The sequence below is a fragment of the Dromaius novaehollandiae genome, chromosome 4 (assembly GCF_036370855.1).
Source record: "Dromaius novaehollandiae isolate bDroNov1 chromosome 4, bDroNov1.hap1, whole genome shotgun sequence".
Taxonomy (NCBI): domain Eukaryota; kingdom Metazoa; phylum Chordata; class Aves; order Casuariiformes; family Dromaiidae; genus Dromaius; species Dromaius novaehollandiae.
In genome coordinates, this window is record NC_088101.1 from 75,710,427 (window position 1) to 75,730,758 (window position 20,332).

General features: G+C 40.7%; 1 protein-coding gene across 7 annotated transcripts in view; it reads left to right on the forward strand.

Moving 5' to 3' along the window:
• SORCS2 (sortilin related VPS10 domain containing receptor 2) overlaps positions 1–20,332 on the forward strand; it is a 552,477-nt gene that overhangs the window by 286,957 nt on the left and 245,188 nt on the right. The gene's annotated exons all lie outside the window — the stretch shown is intronic.

Sequence of the window (20,332 nt, forward strand, 5' to 3'; positions counted from 1 at the left end):
AAATAAACATCTGTTAGGGATGACAGAGGTATAATGCACCAGTCTTGGCAATAGGGGGAAATGGAGTAATTGGCCTTTTGAAAAGACTTGCAGCCCTGGTTTTTGTTGCCTGTATGGGTTTCTTTGTTTGTTTATTTTTATAATTCTATTGATAAATTGATATTATTAGAAAATAAAGTTTGATAGGACTACTTACTGCTTTACATACTTAACAAAACCTGAAAATTTTCACACCAGTAAGTATCACATTTGATATTTAAGTAATAGGAGCATTTCTTAAATTAGGCAGATCAATATTGGTACGCCAATTCATAATTATTTAATATATCTGCAATAGATTAAAGTCAGATATTATTATGTTTCAGTATGCGGTAAGTTATATCTTTCCTCTGGAGGTTCTCCTTTTATGACCATGCCTAAAATAAACACTTTTTATCTGCTCTGACATCTTGATGGTAAATAAAATATATTGTTAGCATTACAGGGTTTTTTAAGTGTCAGATTTATTCTGATTATTACTGCGACCTCCTGAAAGCAATAATTTGGAAAATGCAGTGAGAATGTTAATGGACTCCATAGGCACATTAGCCTATGTGGCACCAGGCTTTATTTCTGACTTCAGTGGAAGTGCTCGTAATGGAGCAGAATTTGGCGCTCTGTCTCCAGGCTCTTTCATACTGACGTGCTGTTTATGTGGCATGAGACTTATGTGTCAAGCAGTGTAAACTAAGAGAGGAAACTGAAGTAACATCCTTATCGCATTGGGTTTCTTCTGCTGTTGTACCTGCCTCACCATCGTGGAGACAGGCAGACCAGCGCAGGTAGAGCTCCCTGTCTGGTGTAACTTGGGACACCTGAATGAAGCCTTGTAGAGGGGAGAGGTTCACCAGTAATCCCACAAATTGGCAGCCATCCCACCTGTGCCCAGTACCTTTCATGCTAATGAGCTTTTAGAAAAAAAACAGTATGTAATTTTAAGTAAGGGTGGGTGTACATAAAATAGAAGCGGCTCTGGGGACCAGAGCTAGCCAAAGTTGATACCATATGGCCAAGGGGAATAAATTCCCGAGCTGTCGAATACCATATTTATAAGCAGAAGCACAAACCTTGTTCTGCATCCATGTATCCGTAAGCACACAGGAAAATGCAAATGCAGTTGAGCAGAGATACTAGTTCATTTGTGAGAGAAAGCAAGGTGTTGACCCTGTGAGGTGCTTCCTTCGTTGCAGATTGCAGGCATGCTGTAGACCTGTGTTTCGGATCCTAAAATACATCCACAATTCACTAGCAGAAGGAGGCCTAAAAAACTTTCACCAAGAAGAGTTATGTTTATATTAGTTGTATACAAGAGAGAAATATTTATAGGCATTAGAATCCTGACTGCTACCAGTGATTTATACTTGCACCAAAGAACTTCTTTTACATTTTCCATGTTTTATGGATGTTTGCTTTTCTGTCCTAATGAATTTTCATCTGCTTTTGTTACCTTAAGTATCCTGTATCTTTTAGATTTAGAAGAATGGGCAGTTTTCACTGGGCTTTTTGTATCAAGTTGCAATATAACTTCATGGTTTTATCATGTTGATTAACAGTAAAATGCTTAGTTAGCAATGATTAGCTAGCTTAGGTCACCACGCAAAGTTACAAGTGAATTTGGCATTGGTATCATTTTAAAAAAAGAAAAGCTATCAGTGGCTTTAGTAATAGCAGTAGCCAACTGCAATTGCTCAATTACGCATGGCAGTACTTGCAGGATGGGAGCTGGAATTTGGGTTTGGACTCTTATATTGTACTGTTATTACCACCTGAAAACAAAACGTTTTCAAAAAATATGAACACTCTCCAAATGTACATGAAAAAGAGGAGCTAAGAGGTGTTTGTAGTACTGATTGATTGCATTTGTAATTTTTGTAATGAAATCAAAGCTTTATGAAAGCTGGAGCGTTGCAAAATAGATTAGAACAAGAAATTCCAAGGTTAAGATGATTCAGGGCATTTCCAAGTGGCAAAATGCTGCCAAAAAGGCACAAGCGTGCATCAGAGGAGCAAGCAATTATTTTATAATTATGGTTCTTAGGACAGGTACTGTGACAGCTTTGCATGTCTGATAAATGCAGCACAAATCACTTGTGTGTCCTGTAGTTCTGTTCAGTCATTTTATGTCTTATATTTATGTTCAGTCATTACTAGTTTCAGACAGAGGAGTAGCGTGTTTGGGGAGGGCCCTGTTCAGCAAAAGGGCATATGTTATTTCGAGTGTATAGAGGGCACAAGGATTAATTGAGAGTTCTGGTTAAGGGAAGAAAGCTCTGCTGGAAGTGGTTCATCAGGTGAACTGAGAAATGCTTTGAACTGCTCTCCCTGCCCTCTTCTGCTGAGTGTGACTCAAATTGTTAGGGAGAAGAAACAAATAAGCTTTGGTTTTTAGAAATAACTTGTGCTTTGGTTGGGAATATATTCTCAACTGGAACGACTGTTAATCACGTGGATAAACAGATTTTAGGATGAAATATATAATTATAAATATCACTATATATTTAATGACTATAGGGAAACAAGGTTTATTAGATGTGCTTTTTTGAAGTGCTCTTTAGAGAATCAGTTTTTAGTTCAAAAGTGTTGTTTCATTTCAGCAGAGATGGTAGTAACTGGTAACAGGAATGGAAGGATGATGCTGGGATATTTCCTTGGCTCTCGAGGACCGATGGCTTTCCTCTGGAGCACAGAGTGACAAGCAGCTCTGGCTCATGTGATTCAGAAGAGCTGCTGTCAGTAGATCTTCTGCACGTTCTTCCATTTCCTGTACATACTTAGGATTCGCAGAGTGGCATTTACCAGAACTAGTCTTGCTAACTAATGGTTACTAGATACTTTATGGCATGTAGTGCAAATTCTCTTTTTCTCATCACTGGCTTTTGAGACTCTGAAGAATTTGTTTACTAGGAGCAAACTGGACCAACTGTTGGTGCTCTGCTTTTGTTCGCAGGTGCTTATTTGGAGGGTAGGAGCTAGCGCCATTCTGCTCTGTGGACGCTGTGATTTGATGGACGGTATTCCTTGTGACACAGAACACATTCGCAAAAGAAAGGTGGCATTCTCCTCACACCGAGGTTTAAATGAAAAGCCAAATAATGGCTGTGGAACCAGCGAGGGTGAAAGCCAGAGGAGTGACTGTGCCCATTAATTTTCCCTTGGAATTCCTCCATGTTTTTCAGCGTGTTTGAGGTTGCAGTTGAATTTGGTTTCAGACAGGAAGCATATGGCAGTGGGCTGGGGAGCCGGACTTCCCTGAGCTGCAGAGCACACAAAAGGAGCTGCATGGGCAATTGAATCACTCGTTCTGCTTGAGCAGAGGAGCAGAATATTGCGAGGTTTCTCTGAATATTAACTCGTATTTGGAAATTAATTTATTTCTGTTCTGTCTAGACCCCTCTTATGTTCATTTTGCTCAGATAGACTTCTGCAAATGGCAGGGTTTGCCAAATCAGTATGCTCTAAGTATACATTACAGAATATGTGAGGAAAGCAACTGGAATTTATAACGATCAAGGCTCAGAACAGAAGCCTGATTCTACAAGTCATAGGTGATCAGGCAAAGATTAATTTCACGTGTGAGCTTACGTCCAGTCGGCGCACAGGTGTCATCAGCAAACAAAGCCAACAAGCCCCAGATCAAGAATGACTATTCCAACAGTCTAAGACAACTATTGTTGATTTTTCAGATAATTTACAAGTGGAAGAGACATTGTTTAAATAAATACGATAATGCAACGTTCTCTAATATTCTCCTGTACTGAGATGGATTTAGTGCTTATATGTTTAGAAAGCACAGGGCTTGATTCCAAGTGATTTACTTAGGTGCCCTTTTATTAGGGCCTTAGAGGATGGATTGTTACCACCTCTCAGCACCTGTCCCTTCCCTGCATACATCTTTGTAGAATATGTACCACATTCAGGAAATGCAATTTAGCTGGTTGCTCTCAGAACATCACCTTTTCTGCATTACAGTAGAAACTAGGGTGGTGTCGGCATCAAGTGCATTCAGAGAGGATGGGCTAAATGCAGAATAAGTAAATGGAGATGATGCAGTTAAATAAGTAGACTACTGTAGATATAGATGAACAATTTTCCAACCATCTGTCATGTTTTTCTCTCCAGAATTGATGGCAGCATATCAAAAGCTGTTGAATACTTAGTGATAACTGTTAGAGGTATCTGCAGGCTGCCTATATAGTGCTTCATAAGTAATGGGTGTAGATCACTGGTGATCTGCAAGTTCATGGGGAATACTTCACAGCCTGTCTGTGGAAGTATGTTGCAGGTATGTTGTTTTCAGTTGAAAGTGTAATGTATAGTGATAGTTGAAATATTCTGACAGTGATCCACTGATCTAAAATTTTTAGACCTACTGCCTAAAAAAGATACACTGATATTTGATGCATTTGTTTCCTCTTCTCTGAGATGAGACAGTAAATTGACACCAAGCACTGATATGCTCTAAGAGGACATAACAGAACATTCTCAAGCAAATTTGTATTATATTTATATATGCTTTCTCTTCTGTGTGCCAAGGATACTTAACTTTGCTGTCGGTACTGCTAGTGATGCTCTACCTGCAATTTAGATGAAATTGGTGCCTAGCATGCACAGTTTTCAAACTAAGTAATAATGCATTTCTTTTTCCTTGCTGGTGCTAAATACAGACTCATGTGTAATCACAGACAAAAGATAAGCATGAAATGAAAAAAAAAAGGTCCCTCAACAAGAAACAATGCTGTTATGATGGGGAAAAGAGGAAGAAAAGATAGGTATAAAAGAGAGATTTTATGTGTGATTGATGCTGTGATATGAATTTGAAATGCAATCACTAAAGGTCAGCAATTTCCAAAGGCAAACTTTGCTCTGTTGCTCATGGATTTGGAAGATGGTGGAGGAGAGAGGGGACAGAAGGCAGGAGGTTCGCACGAAGTGACATGTAGGAATGGGGTGGGCAGCAAAGGAGAGTATGTAGTATGAAATCACAGCTAGTTATGCAGTGGAACGAATTCCCTCCCACATTATTCTATGGCATTTGGCACCTTTACTAATAAAGGACAACTTCTTTTTTTTTCCCTAAAATCTATATCTAAAAACATGAAGAGGCAATTATAAAGCATAAAATTGAAGCCTGAAGATTTATCTTCAATATGCATATCCAAAGCTATATTTTCTTTAAGGTACTCCATTGAAAATTTAAGTCATAAATGTTCTTCTTTTGTTTCCACTTGTACTTGAGAGTATGTCCATAAAGATCTCAGAGTCTGAACATGGTGTTACTTTTTATAGTTGTTGTTATTTAGTAAAGCCACAGAGCTGAAATTATAAGTAACCCAAAACTCATAATAATATGTTGGCATGACTCATGGGTTGCTCATAAAGTATTTTCTCCATTAATCCGACTCTATCGTGTGGTTTGAAAGTAATTACATTTTGAATATCAGTGTGAATAACTTAATGGTTTGGAATCACTTGAAATTTCTTATCAATCCATCAGCTAATATCCCTTACTTTTAATTTGCATTCTTAACAGAATAAATGACTTAAAGCTACTCGTTATTTTATTTCTTTTTATAATGATCTACAACTTCCTATTATCGTATGGTAATAACCTTCAGTTTTACATCCTTCAATATCTCAAAGGCAACAGGTATGAACTGTATTCAATTTTTATGCTTCTGAGTTTGTGAAACCAGAAATTTCTCTGACTTTGTACAGCGAGAAATTTGAGGAATCCGAAGCTCAGTTGTGTTGAATGTAGATTTATTCCTCTGTGTAAAATATGTGAAGTGTGAGACGAATCTGAGATAGATGCCAGAAGTAAAACTCGAAAAAATATTTAGAAGCTTTAAGTGCTAATCAAAATGCTGTCCACACATAGCTGCTGAATAGGCCATATGTGGCCAATGCAAATACAGGTGTGACGTGACTGTTCATTGTTCTGCTAGATTAGTCCATTCCTGGAAACATAACATTAATGTTAGAAGACAGTCTCTCTGGGATTTGATGGGTCACCTGATTATCATGTATTGTATTATTTTTACTAATCTCATGCTGTAGAGTAGATGAAATCGTGAAAAGGTAAATAAGGAGAGTCCAACTCTACTCTACTGGAAAGAGATTGAACAAAAGATCACTGTTCCTCCTGAGGCGCAGCTATGCAGCAAAGCAAGTGGTCTTCTACAAACACAAGAAAAAATTATTGACATATGTGATTTTTTATGTAATATTGTTTATGAAGGAACAAAAATATTACCACTGAGAAAGACATTTCCCCCCCCCCCACCACCACCCCCTTCCCAAATCTGGATGTCTTATTTTCATAGCATTTCATCTGAAGCATGGGAATGCAGACCCCATTTAGTGACAGAGAAACAAATAGCCCCTGCTTTTTTATGTACAGTACATGATGATGAAAGAGTGAAGTCAGGTAGGATGCTTCTCAAACTTAATGAAAACTGATTCAGATAAGAGGTGACTCAGCTTTTTAGGTTCTTTAGCTGTTTCAGGAACAAGTGTTGTGTCTATTAAGTCATTTATTTTACAATATAGTTTTTTTTTTCCTCCTGCTCACATAACATGGTCTATATTGGCCTGAAAAATAGAGAATATTCTTTAATAACAACCCCCCCCCAAATAAAAAGTGGCTTAAGAATCGTCATACTTGTCCTTAATCATAAGGTGGAATAATGAAGTTTGTCTCTCTCACTTAAAGTACATTATAGAATGACCCTAATGTCCAAACTCATTTACTGTTATTAGATCTTTCCAAACCTGAAAAGTGCTGACAACCTGTCGTTAATACTCTTGCAAATTCTGAAGTAAACAGATTTCAAAGACACTTGACTGTTAGTGTGAAGACAAGGTCAAAGAGTTGAATGACAAGTCCTCCTGGTACAATAACACTACCCATCAATCAGTTTTACTAGCAGCATCTTAAAAAAAGAAAAGAGAACAGAGCATGACAAAATAGTATCTTGAAAAATGTATGTGCTTGATGTCCATTTTGGTAGCCTTGGACAAGTAGTTCATAGCACACAACTATTGTCTGTGGTCTGGAAATATAGTAGTCTTTTGTGAGAGAACCTCTTTTGCAATTTAAAATTGCTCAAAGGGATCTTGCCCTTGTTTAAGTCTTAAGGTGAAATTCAGAAATTGGAAAAATCTGCTATGCCAGAGCTTTCCTTTGTTTTATTGCTACCAGAAGAAGATGTATTAAAGTAACTAAAATAAGTAAGATGGATGAATTTCATCTGAGAATTATTAAGTTTTACTAATGATGACTCAATGGTGGTCATGTATGGCTTTTAAAAAGGAGTTATTAAGTCCTCTTCAGTATAAGTGTGCAAGTTTCACTGTCACGCCGTTTAGCAAATCCATAGTTCACAAGCCAGCTTATTTTCATCTAATTTTCTGAAAGTTTTTGGAACTTCTGAGGCTGCCCTGTCGTGTCTCTCCAATTAATTTCCTTAAATCTTCTGTGGCATTTATTCTGCTGAGTTAGATGTTACAGATAGGGTAATCAGTGATAATGTTAAATATAACCGGTCTGTAATAAATTAAATACAGTTTAATATTAGGACAAAGACTAAATTTAGACAGATGCCTCTAGAAGAAGGAATTTCCTTTATCAGCTAAATTAATGTATAGGAACAGCAACATTACGACTCAGATCTCTCTTTTTTATTAGCATATGGTATTAAAAAATAGCCAAAAATGCAGTACCTACATGTGGAAGGACTTCAGAAGCATTCACAGACAAGATTTTACATGTATTTTTAAGACATATTGTGAGGCTTGTCTCCTTCACTGTTATCTCAGTGCTGATAATAAGAGTTTGCCTCAGTAAAAACAAAAGTGATGCATATCTGGAGATCCAATCTAATTCAGTGTAGTCAGAAGAAGAGAAAAAACCTTGCCCCTTGAATTTAAGCACTGGAAGAGATCTTCAGAAGACATGGGCTCAATGCTGTGTGTATACCACAAATTTCCTGCATGACCTTACGCTTTTTCCTCTGATATTAAACACAGTTCTGCTCCCCCACCCCATCCCCAGCTGCTTTACAGTATTTAACTTTCGTCAGGTTATTTTGTGAGCTTTTCAAGGTATAGCTTAGTCCTTTCCATGACTGTGCAGGGTCTACCAACAGAGAACCCACAGTAAGTTAAACTTACCGGGAATCCTAGACAGTGATTTTTTTATTTCTTATTAAAAAAATTTTGAAATATTTGCGCTCTCACTGGGAGAAATGGATATATAAGGCTAGTGCAGAAAGAGAGGTTTTCCCCAGTTTCATTTTCATACTCTGTAGCTCTGCAGTTTTGGTTCTGACGTACAGGTAGGTCAATGCCTGACTTCCTTGCCACCTGCCTTTCATGTCTTATAATTAACCGAAAGGCTCAATGGATGAAGCATGCTTTTAATTAGCTCAAGATTTGATGTTTCACTTAGTGCTTGGAAAAACCATGAGGAGTGGGGATGGACATGTGAAGAGACTAATTGCACAAATTAAAATGCTTCTCAGGCATTTTCCTCACATAAAAGACTGAGTGGAGTAGTTGTCATCTGCAGTTTTAAGAAACATCTGGGGCAGCTATGAAGACATGGTAGGTGTTTTTGGAAAGTACTGTAGAGTCTGGATGTGAAAGGTGTCTCTTGTTTCAGCCAAGTGACATCTGTTGAAATTTTCATATTGATAAACTGAATCAGTAAGGCAGATTTGTTTTAATGGTATTTAATAAGACTGCAAGTCAACAAAGAGAACCGCAATTTTTTTCTGTGCATAATGCTCATAACATTTCTCTCGTCTCAAAAAGAGTAAAGGAAAGTGCTTTAGTCCAGAGGGAGTTCTCATATAAGTATCTGTTTTATTTCCTGTAGGGCTTCAATAACATTCACTACAAGTGTTATATAGATTTACAAAGCTGTCAAAGCATGGGCCAGAATATTTTTGAGGGCTAGTCTTCATCTTTCTTCAGGCTTTGAATGGCTCTTTGATTTCCCTCTGTGACAGCTTCCAATCACTGTTACTGAAGTGAAAATCCGAGACTTTGTTAGGAAGTTTTATCTAATTTACACTATGGTATCACAAGTTACTTACAAATAAGAATATTTATTCATTGATTTGGTAATGTTGCTCACTTATATTGTGGCAACACCCAAGCTACTCCTTCCTTTGCAGATGCAAACATACAGTCTTTGCCCCAGTTCTTCTGCTCTGAAGTGGGAGGTTGATTCTCTTGCCAGAAAAGGAACCCAGCAAATTCGGTGCATCTCCAAGCAGAGCAAAAGACATTTCCTCCACTGTGATGGAAGGGTCAGCACCTAACATTACTTAAGCTCAAGATAAATTTAGATGTAAATATACATTTATATTATGAAGCTGAGTGAAGGAGGGCAGACTCTAGTCTGCTGACTTCCACGGGACTATGCACAAATGTGGCACAGTGGGCAGAGTATCAAGTGATTCCTCCTCACTACCCTCCTTCTGTTCTTCCAAACGAGAGATAACTGGGGCTCAGATTTCTTTTGAAAAAACTGCCTTGGAGTGGATGTGATTTGGAAGCAAGAACAGCAGATGTATTTTAATCTCCCTGAACACTGGCATGCTGGTTTTCATTTTATTGGTGTAAGAGCGAGCGAGCCTGTTTCCGAGTCATGTATCAAAAGTACTTAATAAAATATGCCTGTTGGGACTAGTGGCTAACATATGGGATCTCTACATTTATTTGTAGAGTAGCGGTATTGTACTGAACTTTCACTATGAACCTGAGGCTTGACCACATATACCAAAAGGTTTTGCCAAAGCTTCTATAGGTTGAATTCCCCAGAGTGGTGGTTTTGAGGGGAATCAACAACAGCAGCCAAAAAAAAAGGGCTTTCACTGGGCAAAACCACTTTCTTTTTCTCTCTCTCTCTCTCTTTTCTTTTTTTCTTTTCTTTTTTTCTTTTCTTTTCTTTTTTTTTTTTTGGTAGGCCTGACTGCTTTGGGCATTTGAACAAAACTTTGTATGAGTGCAAGAAAAAGAAATGCAGACAAAATGCTTTTATGCCGCCTTTCAAACTGCAAATATTTAGTTTGGGATGGGACTGTGATTTCTGCTTCGGATCACTTCCTTGCTGGGGTGCCTGCACATGGGGTGGGCTCCCCTCTGCCTTGTTTTGTAGATTACAAAGTCTCTTTTCATCCGCAGCACCCGTTTTCCTGCCAACGTGGTCTACCAATTCCTTACGTCACTGTGGATGGTCACGTCCCTCCTTGTCGTTCCTAGATTAAAGCTTTCCGCACCAGGTGGGCCAGCCTGTGGGCACAGATGCTTTGCCCCATTTTGTTAGGTGGATCCTGTCTCTCCCTAACAGTCCTCGATCCCCAAAGAGGATCCCACGGTTGTAAAAACCAATCCCTGTTGCCAGCACCAGCTGTGCAGTCAGGCATAGGCCCGCAGGATCTGTCCACTCTTCCTCAAGCCCTCACCAGCAGGATCGAGGAGACACACATGGGCTCCCATGCCCTTGTCCCCTGCCCCTGAGGCACTCTTGATACACCCCAGGTCTCCCCTGGCAGTGTCAGTGGTGCCCACGTGGAAGAGCACCGGGGGTAAAAGCCCAAGGGCTGGAAACAACTCGGCAGTCTCTCGGCAGTGTCCTGGATCTGAGGGCCTGGCGAGCAGCAAGGCTCCCTAGACAGCAGGCCGGGTCGGACGCTGGGGCCTCCATCCCTCGCAGCTGGGAGGCTCCCACTGACGCTCGCCGCCTCTGCCCGGCGCTGGTGTGGGGCGCAGGCTCAGCCGGCTCGGGTGCTTCCCCGGCCAGAGGTCCCAGCCCTTCCTCTGCCGCCAGGCCGCTGAGCCTGCCCTGCCCTCACGGGTCTGCAGGGGGAGCAGGAGCCGTCCTGCTGCTGCCAGAAGTCACCAGCTTCCAGCCTTGGCCATCCTGGGAGTCTCTGTTTCCCAACCCGATGAGCACAGACTTCAGTTCAGTGCAGGGTTCAGGCTCTTGAAGCTGCAGGGTCTCGGGGAAGACCCAATCGATCTTTTTGGCAGCGCCTCGGATGCCACGAAGTCTGCTGCCCTCCTCCTGCAGCTCCTTTACTTGGAGGCCCGGAGCCTCGGCCAGCGCGCACCTCCTGCGGACCGGGTGTCCATCTCCCGTGCCGCAGTCTCGGCGAGAGGCCCCAGCGCTCCCCACGGCCCGGCCCGCAGCGCTGCCTCCTCTCTGGGAGCACCGGCTGAGCTCCCACGGCCCACAGCAGGACAAGCAGGAGAACGTGTAACCAGCTCCATTCCTGCAATAGGAATTCCTCCTTATTTGCAGCTGGCTCGCCTTTTCTCTTCCTACCCTCCCTTAATGGTAGACAGGAATGTGACCGAAGTTTCAGTTCCTTGAGTGCTTTGTGTTGTTTCGGATGTAGTGAGCTAATCTTAGTCTGTGGGGGTTGTTTTCACTCACATTTGAACTTACACGGCAGCAATTTCTGGTGGACTGAGCTTCCGTAAAGAGCAGTTAGTCATCATCAAGTGAACAAATGTATTAGCGTGTCACCCGGGCATATATCAACCCTGTCTCCTTTAAAGCACAGTGTCAGCTGTGAATGTGTGCTTCATGCGGTTTTCCTTTCACGAGATGGATCCAGCGTGGCAGGTATTCAGAAATACTTCTTCTGCCAAGGATCATCTCTCTTCTGTTTAATTTTTAGAACATTCATTCCCACGGTGTGGAAGTACTGTAGATCCCTGTGAAAGCGCTAATGGCCATAAAATAGCCTGCTTCCTGTCCTTGTTGCTATGAAATATAATGTTCTCGGTTTGGAAACTCCCACGTAAATGCATGTATTTGTCTTTGGAGTCTGTTTCCTAGCAAACCGGGATGCAGTGCACAATGTGCGGCGTTTGCTGTGGCTAGCCCCTGTAGTCTGCCTGCGTAATTTATGGGGAGCACTTCACGGCACCTTCTGCTGCTAACGGGCTAGCCGAGTCCTGCAGAAAAGGTCCGTTCTGCCTTCTAATTTTAAGAGCCGTGGTGGTGGCACTGTTTGTCTCTTTTCTGGATCTCTTTTGGATTTATGTCTGGCCAAGGGTTTGGAAGAGCTGCAATAAAAGCAGAAACATCTGCTGGGGATTTACGTGCTGCTCGCTTGCCAAGTTCAACAGCAGGCCGCACTACAGCTGATGGGCTCTGCCCTCCCCAGGTGTCACTGCAGTTACCGCGAACGACTGCAGGGGAAATTTGGCTGCAGAAAGTTCTAAGCAAAACACATAAAAAAAATAAAAAAAAGCTTCGGCAATTGTAGAAGGCTGTGAGGAGCTTACAACGGGGATCGTTAACAAGTAGCAGAAACAAATCCTGCTGAAGAGGCTGTGAGCTGTTTGAATTCCCCCAGTTGCCCTGATTATTTCAGCCTCCTCCTGTCATTAGCTGCACACTTAACCACTGTGTTTTGCAAAGTGTCAGTTCAGGTGGCACAGACGCACTGTGATTTTAATGGCTGTTAAGAAAATCTGATCTTGTTTAACTCTCTGAACGTTGCCATGACCTCAGGTACCGCGCGGCAGCCTGGTTCACGGACAGACACGCATGAGGCGGGGTTGTACCACAGAGCTAATGAGCTGGTGGTGCAGGAGAGGAATTCAAAATGATGCCACAAAGGTCTGGTGGCTGAGGCAATTGTAATGACTTGGAATAATCACTCCTTTAACCCTGGGAGCGGAGGAACTGGTGTCCTGGAGGAGCTTCTGCTCCATCGGAGCGCTGCCCAGCCTCGACCCATGGCGCATACTAGCAGTTTCAGAGAACGACTCCAGAAAACCCACAACGGACACCTGTGGGAGAGCTGGTAGGTCTCTAATACACTCAGCCTAAGGCTTTATACCTTCCAATGTCTATTTATGTGTACTCACTTACTTACTGTTTGGGGATATTTTCATTCTTTCAAAAAATATCCAGCTACTCCCTCAGTTCTACCGAGTGTTTGGCTTCTGTGGCAAAGAGCACCACAGTCAAATTACTGACAAAACATGGACTTCCCTTACCTTTTTTACAAAGTGCTACAATCTGGCCATATAATTTGCTCCCCTTCCCTGCTCCTCCTGGAGCAATCATAAAATTGAGGTCAGTACTTTCTCAGCAAAAGCAAAAACATCCACAAATTGAGTTAAAGAAGAGTCCCATCTATTGAAGAGTAAGTAGCTGACATTTATAGTTGGCGGAGCCGATTACTAGAAGTATACATAATCACATGTGGATGTGCACATATAATTTATTAAAAGATTATCAGTTCTTTTTTAATTTCCTAAGTGTTCTTGTTGCAGCCAGATCTGTTCAGCAATAACAGGAGAACGTGCTGCTCTGTTCAGAGAGCACAAGGCCAGTTCTCGCTTCTCATACACCCCAATATCCTTACTGCCTTCCAAGGAGCTGCCTGACTGCTAATAGGAGAATACAGTTGTTTCAGAAATATTTCAGCTGTGCGAACTGGTTTAAATAAAAAGGCTGTGGGAAATAACTAGCATTTTTCCATGGTGGAGAATTTTACTGTTCCTTGCAAGCCTCAAGAAAATGTTCTTAAAACATCCCCTTTCCCCAAAGAAGGGGCAGTATGTTGGATGAAAAGTTTTCCTCTGTTAATTACTTATTTCCAGTCACAGCACTCACAAAAGAGGAATCATACTGGAAGTGATATAAGGATGTTTCCGTTTTTTGGCAGCCTGGTTAGTAGATGTAATTTGGAAAATCATTAGCCCCAAAGGCTTTTCTTTCTTTTTATTTTCCCTGAATTTTTAGCAAATATTACTTTTCTCAAAATTGGTGGTAGGTAACATTATAAAGGAAGTGAAGTGTTCGTTTCTTTCATAGGTAGTGATTAAATAGTTGGGAGAAGCCACCTTTTTGTTTTCAAAACAGTATTTTTAGAAATAACAAATTGACCGTGTGAAGCAAAACCTGTCTATTAAAAAATGTACAACTAACAGTCAAATTCTTCCTGTACTCTTTAATCCAGCTAGCATTTTTATGATACCAAAGAAAACAAATTAATATTAATCATTTTTGCAGCACTATATGAGTTATCGGGGTGGTGTTTTATTTATGCTTCTAATATGCCAGAGCTGTCTCTCAGTAACCCTCCATTATACACTGCCTTCCTCGTCGAGACTTACTGATGCAGTGCTGGATTTGCAGCTACGGAAACTAAATCTGAGCAGGACTGTTTCTCAGGATAAATGCTTGCACACTAAGGGAATAGTTGCATGGTATGTTGAATTAATTCAGTGAAGAAGGTGTAGTAAGAAAGTCCTCTTTCCCTGTTTTTCACCATTGCACTCTGTTTTTCTACCCATTTACTTACGCTGCTACAGCTGTTTGTATGACTTAGTTTTAAGCAGGATTACTGAAATGATCAATGTCAAATGATCAGTGTCTTCAGAAATAGTATTTTGACTATGGATCATTTCAGTTGTTTTGTTTTTAACAGGGACGAGTGTCTGAGGGGAGTTTTTCAGGTGGCCTCCCAGGCACAGCCAGGCATCTGTCCTGCAGCTGCAGCCCGGGGGCGGCATGGTCCACAGCCTGCCCCAGCCTGGCTTAGCTTGCGGATGGGAAATGCAAGAAATAACATGGAGGTTTAATGTATGTGATGCCTATCCCCATCTTTCTGGATGTGCCTTGTCTCCTGTGTCACTGGGACACCACTCTTGTATGGTTGAGAGGATTCATCACAAATACTAAGCATGGCTACAGTCTGTGTCCTCTGCTACGTGCCATCCACAACTTCTGTGTACTGATGATTGAATTAATACTCCAAGGCAGTTGTTTCCAAATAGATGTCCTACCTAAAGTAACAATTTCTGGGAGAAGGTGATAATTACAGCTAATAGAAGTTACAGCAATGCTTTGCAGGCCTGTAAAATATGAAGTCAAATGATTGGAGCTGTGCAGCAAAGTAATGAGGAGCCTGATAATTTAACTGATAAGCAGCTCGATAATGGGCTAATGAGCAGGATGTTTGCAGTATGTTGAAGGACTAATGAAGGGCTACACAAGGTAACTCTGGAATTGTACAATGAGACTGTGCAGAGTAGGAATGTGTAAATATAGCATTGGAAGATATGTGGCATGTGCTGAATGCATGGTGCTGCTAACTATTGCAATTTAAGTGTGTGCATGTGTGTTCATTGTACAAATAAAGCAATTAACCGAAAAACTGCATGATAAATTCATGACAGAAGACAACCAATAAGAGAATGTGTGATGCAGTATGTAAGACACATATTATATAAAAAGAGCCAAATTTGAGCCAAATAACTCCCGCATACACAGAGCTATATTTCCCACCCTCTATTTGTCCTCATAAGGAAACATAAATGATTCCAGTACTGTGCTGAGCTTTGTGTCTGGGTAAGCCTGAGTGAGGGTAAATCCTGCACAAGATTTGTTAGAAACACTTTCTAGAAAGGTAATTGCAACATGTGGATAAAAAGTTGTAGTCTGGCATGCCAGCAGTGGGTCTGACCAGGCACTGTGGAGAGTGCTGATACAGGTTGGATGACAGCGTGGTCAAACCTTAGGGGAGAAGCCAACACACAGCATTGTTTAGCATTTTTACCCTTTAATTTTAAATATGTTGCAAAGGAAGGCAGTGCCCTATTCCTCATTTTGGTGATAGTAACCATAATTCCTGCAAGGAACTGGCTTGCCGAAGTCACCCAGCAGGCTAATTCCATGTTTTTATTATGGGCTACCAAGTACTGTTTTTCACTCTCAATGCAGGTAGTTGAATCAAATATATTTTATGCATTGAGCAAAAGCTGAGTTCTAGAATTCAGGACATTTTGATCCTCTTTGGGTTCTTACTGGCTACAAATGCAGCTGTTCAGTGTTTCGGTTTTGGGGTTTTTTTGTTTGTTTTGCTTTTTTCCTGTGGATGTTTTGGAGTCAGTATTTCACAGTCAAATGTGAATATATATTTACAAGTCACTAAAATGCTGCTAGGAATGGCTGCTTGTCCTTCAGTGTGCTTCCAGGGAGAGATGGAGACTGGAGAACTCTACATGTCTACAATATCTGCAGTAATGGGATGAAATCTCTGTAACTGTATAAATACAGAGCTGTACCATGTTCTGTGCTCATCAGAGCATTACAGAGCAGTTCACTTCAGCCAAAAAGGCTGTTTTGATAGACTAATCTAACAGTTCTTAAAAATACAGATAATGTTATCAGTAATGGATTGGTTTAAAAAAAAACAGGATAAATTCACCCTCTTAGTGCATGTTAGAAAAAAGATAAGCTCTGTATTACCTAGACTTGAAGTTGGTAAACTGTTTAGCTGTTAGATCTTGCCTACAACATTGACTATTTACAGTAAAGCTGGATTAGCAGGAAACATTTCTGTAATATTTCTATTTTTGAGAGCAAAAATATCACTGAGGTGCAAAAAGGTTCAACTTTTCTGGAAAGCAGAGAGAGAGGTATTTTCAGAAAGTACTTCGGCAGAGCTGATAGCTGATGGGTAATGAGTTAATTGGATTGCTAGGTGTCATACACTTCTACAGCCACCGAAGAAACATTCGTCTGCATGATTTCCTAAATAGAGCGTCGGGTGCTGTAATCCAGCCATTACAGTGTGTTTCTCCTCTGAAGAAAGGCTTCGGATTTGGGGGGATTTTTGTTGATGGTGGTGTTTACAAAGGCTTTGTAAGGCTAACCAGTACCTTCGCAATTTCCACATTGTACATACAAGGGCCCGTGAAGTCTTCTGTGCTCGTTAAGTGATAAAGATACACCAGCGTACAGTTTTTTTGGTGATACGCCTCTGGTTACTTCCCTTGCAGCGGGTTTGTCCTGGCTTATGTGGTTGGAGCTTTGTGATGTACCTGTTTTAGATAACCCATCGGCCAATCCTTCATTACTATACTGTCCTACAGATACCTATGTATTTTCCTTATGACAGACATTTGAGATGTAGGAGGTAGTATTGTCTCTGTGTTTTTAGGAGAGAGACCAGAACGCAGAGGAAATTCCAGTGTTAGACAGAAGTCTGTGATGTAGCGAGAACTTGACTTCATTTCTCCTGCACTTTAAGGTTAATGATGTAGCTATTGGAGTATTCTTCTGACCTAAAGATGGAGAAGGAGAGAAGAAAACATTTACAATACCATCTGGAAAAGATTTAGATGAGAAGAAGTCCAAATGAGTGTTATGCATAGATCCCTGCTTCTTCAATACTGTTATGTGCATCTCAGTCGAATCATTAATTGTTTTTGGCAATTTATTACTAATCCAAAACAGCAGATCTTTTCTATGTCTTTTCCAAGAGCCTTTTTTTTTTGGCTAATTAAGTAATCCTGTGTCATCTGAAACCTCTTTGTTGTTGTCTTCCGGGATTTTTGGTTAATTGGAGAAAATGTACAATAGCACTCATTTTGCTAGCATGGAGATTGAGTTAATCTTCAAAGACAAAAGGTAGAAGAAATCTGATCAAGATGTATGCATTTAGATGTCCCAACCATTGTCCTTCCAGTCAGTCTCTTCAATTAATTGAAAATTAATGAAAATAAAAAAGGAAATATTTGCATTTGGAGTTTGCAGTTGCATTTGCAGTTGCCATTTTGTTTTATTAAATTTGACACAGGAGTGCAATGTTGATCTTTTAAAAAAATTCTGTAAAATCTTACTATCTACATTTTAATGTTTGTTTGATATATATTTTAATATATATTGGTAAATATTATGTTGGAAAACACGTAGCAGCAAACTGAATCATGGGTGTGAGTCATCAGTGAAGAGTAGTGTAATGATACTGAAGTTTAGATAGGTAAACCTTTGGTTTGTGTCTCTTTCAGTATGTCTTAAATTTCTACTTCTTCCTCGACATTTCTGTTGAAAGACCCAAGGGTTTAGGTCCAGTTCCAAATTACGTTAGGCATAGTTTTATTTTAGCTCAAATATAATAAAAGTTACATTTTTAAGGGAGAGATCCACATTTCCCCAGAGTTTAGGGGTTTTTAAAGCTTTGATTTCATCAGGGTACATTTCTGTGCCGCTTGGATGCTTTCCCAAGTATAGTTTGAGCTCATGGTATTAAAACAAATAAAAAATAGGCGATTCTGTCCTTGCTGTAATACCATTGTACGATTTTGGTGATTGTTATTTCAACATGCTGTTATTACAGTGACAGGTGATTTTTCTGTAAGGAAAAAAAAATTGAAGAAGAATGGTTCATGTTTCAGCAGATATACACACTTTCAAAGAAGCTATTACCTAATGGGAAGGCCTGTCAGAAACGGGTTGTGTGATGTCTGCATCCATACATGAGTAATCACGTAGTCCTAGCACCAACAGCTTGACCTGTCCTGAGTGACCTGAATACTGAAAGATTTATTCCTTTGAGTCCTCCACTTTGCTGAGCTTTGCTACGCTGAGAAACATCCATACAAGCTATAGCCTTTGGTACAGATGGGTGAGCAGCAGCAAGTAACAAGGTGTGCAGAGCTTGCTGCATCCATGAGCATGTCTCACAGAGAGCAAAAAATGTACCTAACTGCAGGTCCTTCAGAAGTGCAGGTCAGGCTCATCTTTAGGAAATCAACCTTTACACCTCACCCTCTGGTTTACAGAGTGCCAGGATTGTGCTTCCACTACAAATAAACCATGCTTTTTTAGGACTCTTCTAACATCTTCTAAAGTCCCTTTTTGCTCTTCATGTCAGCTACATGTTGCATCCTCTTTCCATTTTACCTCGAAATGCTTTTTCATGAATTTTTAGGAAAGAAGGAGAATGTATTTATCCTAATAAACACATTTTTTTTCCCCTCTCTTCACAAGCTTGGTTTTCAACACAGAAAAAAATCCCTTTCTTCCTGGGAGAGCATGAAGGTCTCCTCCTCTCCTGCAGCTGGTGCAAAACACACTTTGTGCTTCTTCTCAGTCAGTTCCTGAAATAGGCACATTCAGACTGAGATGCCAGAATTCATAGCTCTTCCCCCAGCCCGGTAACGCCGTAGCATTGTTACAGGGGCAGGGAATGCTGTCCTAGCCGTGGGCCACCACGCGGTAGCTCTGCACCTATGCAGAGTCACTGTGGAGCTCACGTCTCAAGCAGAAAAGTTGTGACCTGTTCTCTCCGGCTTATAGCAAACTTCGAAAATCAGTAGTTTTAGACAGCTCTTCCCTTGAGCAATGTCCTTGAACTATGTACTTCTGTATATAAATGTCTCAGAGCAGCTGGCATTGCTGGGTTTTCTGGGTTTTAGTAACAAAGATTTGAGGATTTGAAGAAATTTCTCCGGAGATCCACAGATGTCCTGCCCGTCAGGGTCTTCCGGCTTGGGCACAGTGCACCTTTATGTACGTGCATTGGCCTGTGGCATCAAGTTGGAACTGGATTTCTTTTTTTCTCCAACTCTTCTTTTGTTGTTGAGATAACTAGTTTGAGCCAGAAAATAAAAGATTTTGGTCATATAAATTTTCTACATTTTGTCTGCAAATACTTCAGTTACCTTGGCATACTCTCTTTTGTTACAAGTTTATTCTAGCCTTTTAATATTTTTTATGAGTCATGAGGGTTAGAACAGGAATTTTTAGAGTGGAACTTTTTATCTTTAAAATGGCTTATTCTCTTTGGGCTTCTTGTCTGTACTCTTTTCTTACCTTGACACAGTTGCCATCGCCGTTATTCCTGTGGTGTTACTCTAGTGGTCCCATTGTATTAATCCTGTAAGTGCCTCTTCAAAATAAATTGGATCGTCTTTAAGGTTCAGAGAATTATTTCAGGATTTTATTACTGGGCAAGCCACTGGCCCAATATTTCTTTCCTTACAGAGAATATACTAGGTGCTTGTTTCCAGTGTGCCTACTTGTTCTGCATGATTTCAGTACATCTGGCTGAAGTCAGTGTTTTAGTGTTTGCTTTAATTTCTTTTCTGTCAAACACCTCCAGCAAATTAGCTTCAGCACTGTCCATCCTTTCCCCCTTTGAAAATTAATCAGCTTCGTGCTCAATACCCAATGTAGTGGAATTGTGTATATTTGATTTCTACGTAATTATTTGTCAAAACTGAATCGCTATGATTGTATTAACTTTTGTAATGCATTGTTGTATACTTGCAGGCCAAGCAACATTATGAGGGGAAAAATGGATGAAGTCTATTTGGATGTCACTATAAAGTAGATAAACTTGCAACCTTAGGCTCGAGTGACATCCGTGGCAGGACTCGGAGGTGGCGAGGCCGGGAGCATAGCACAGGGCGAACGGCAGCCCGTGCTCAGGGCAGCCCGTCCCTTGGAGGTCCAGTGTTACTCCAG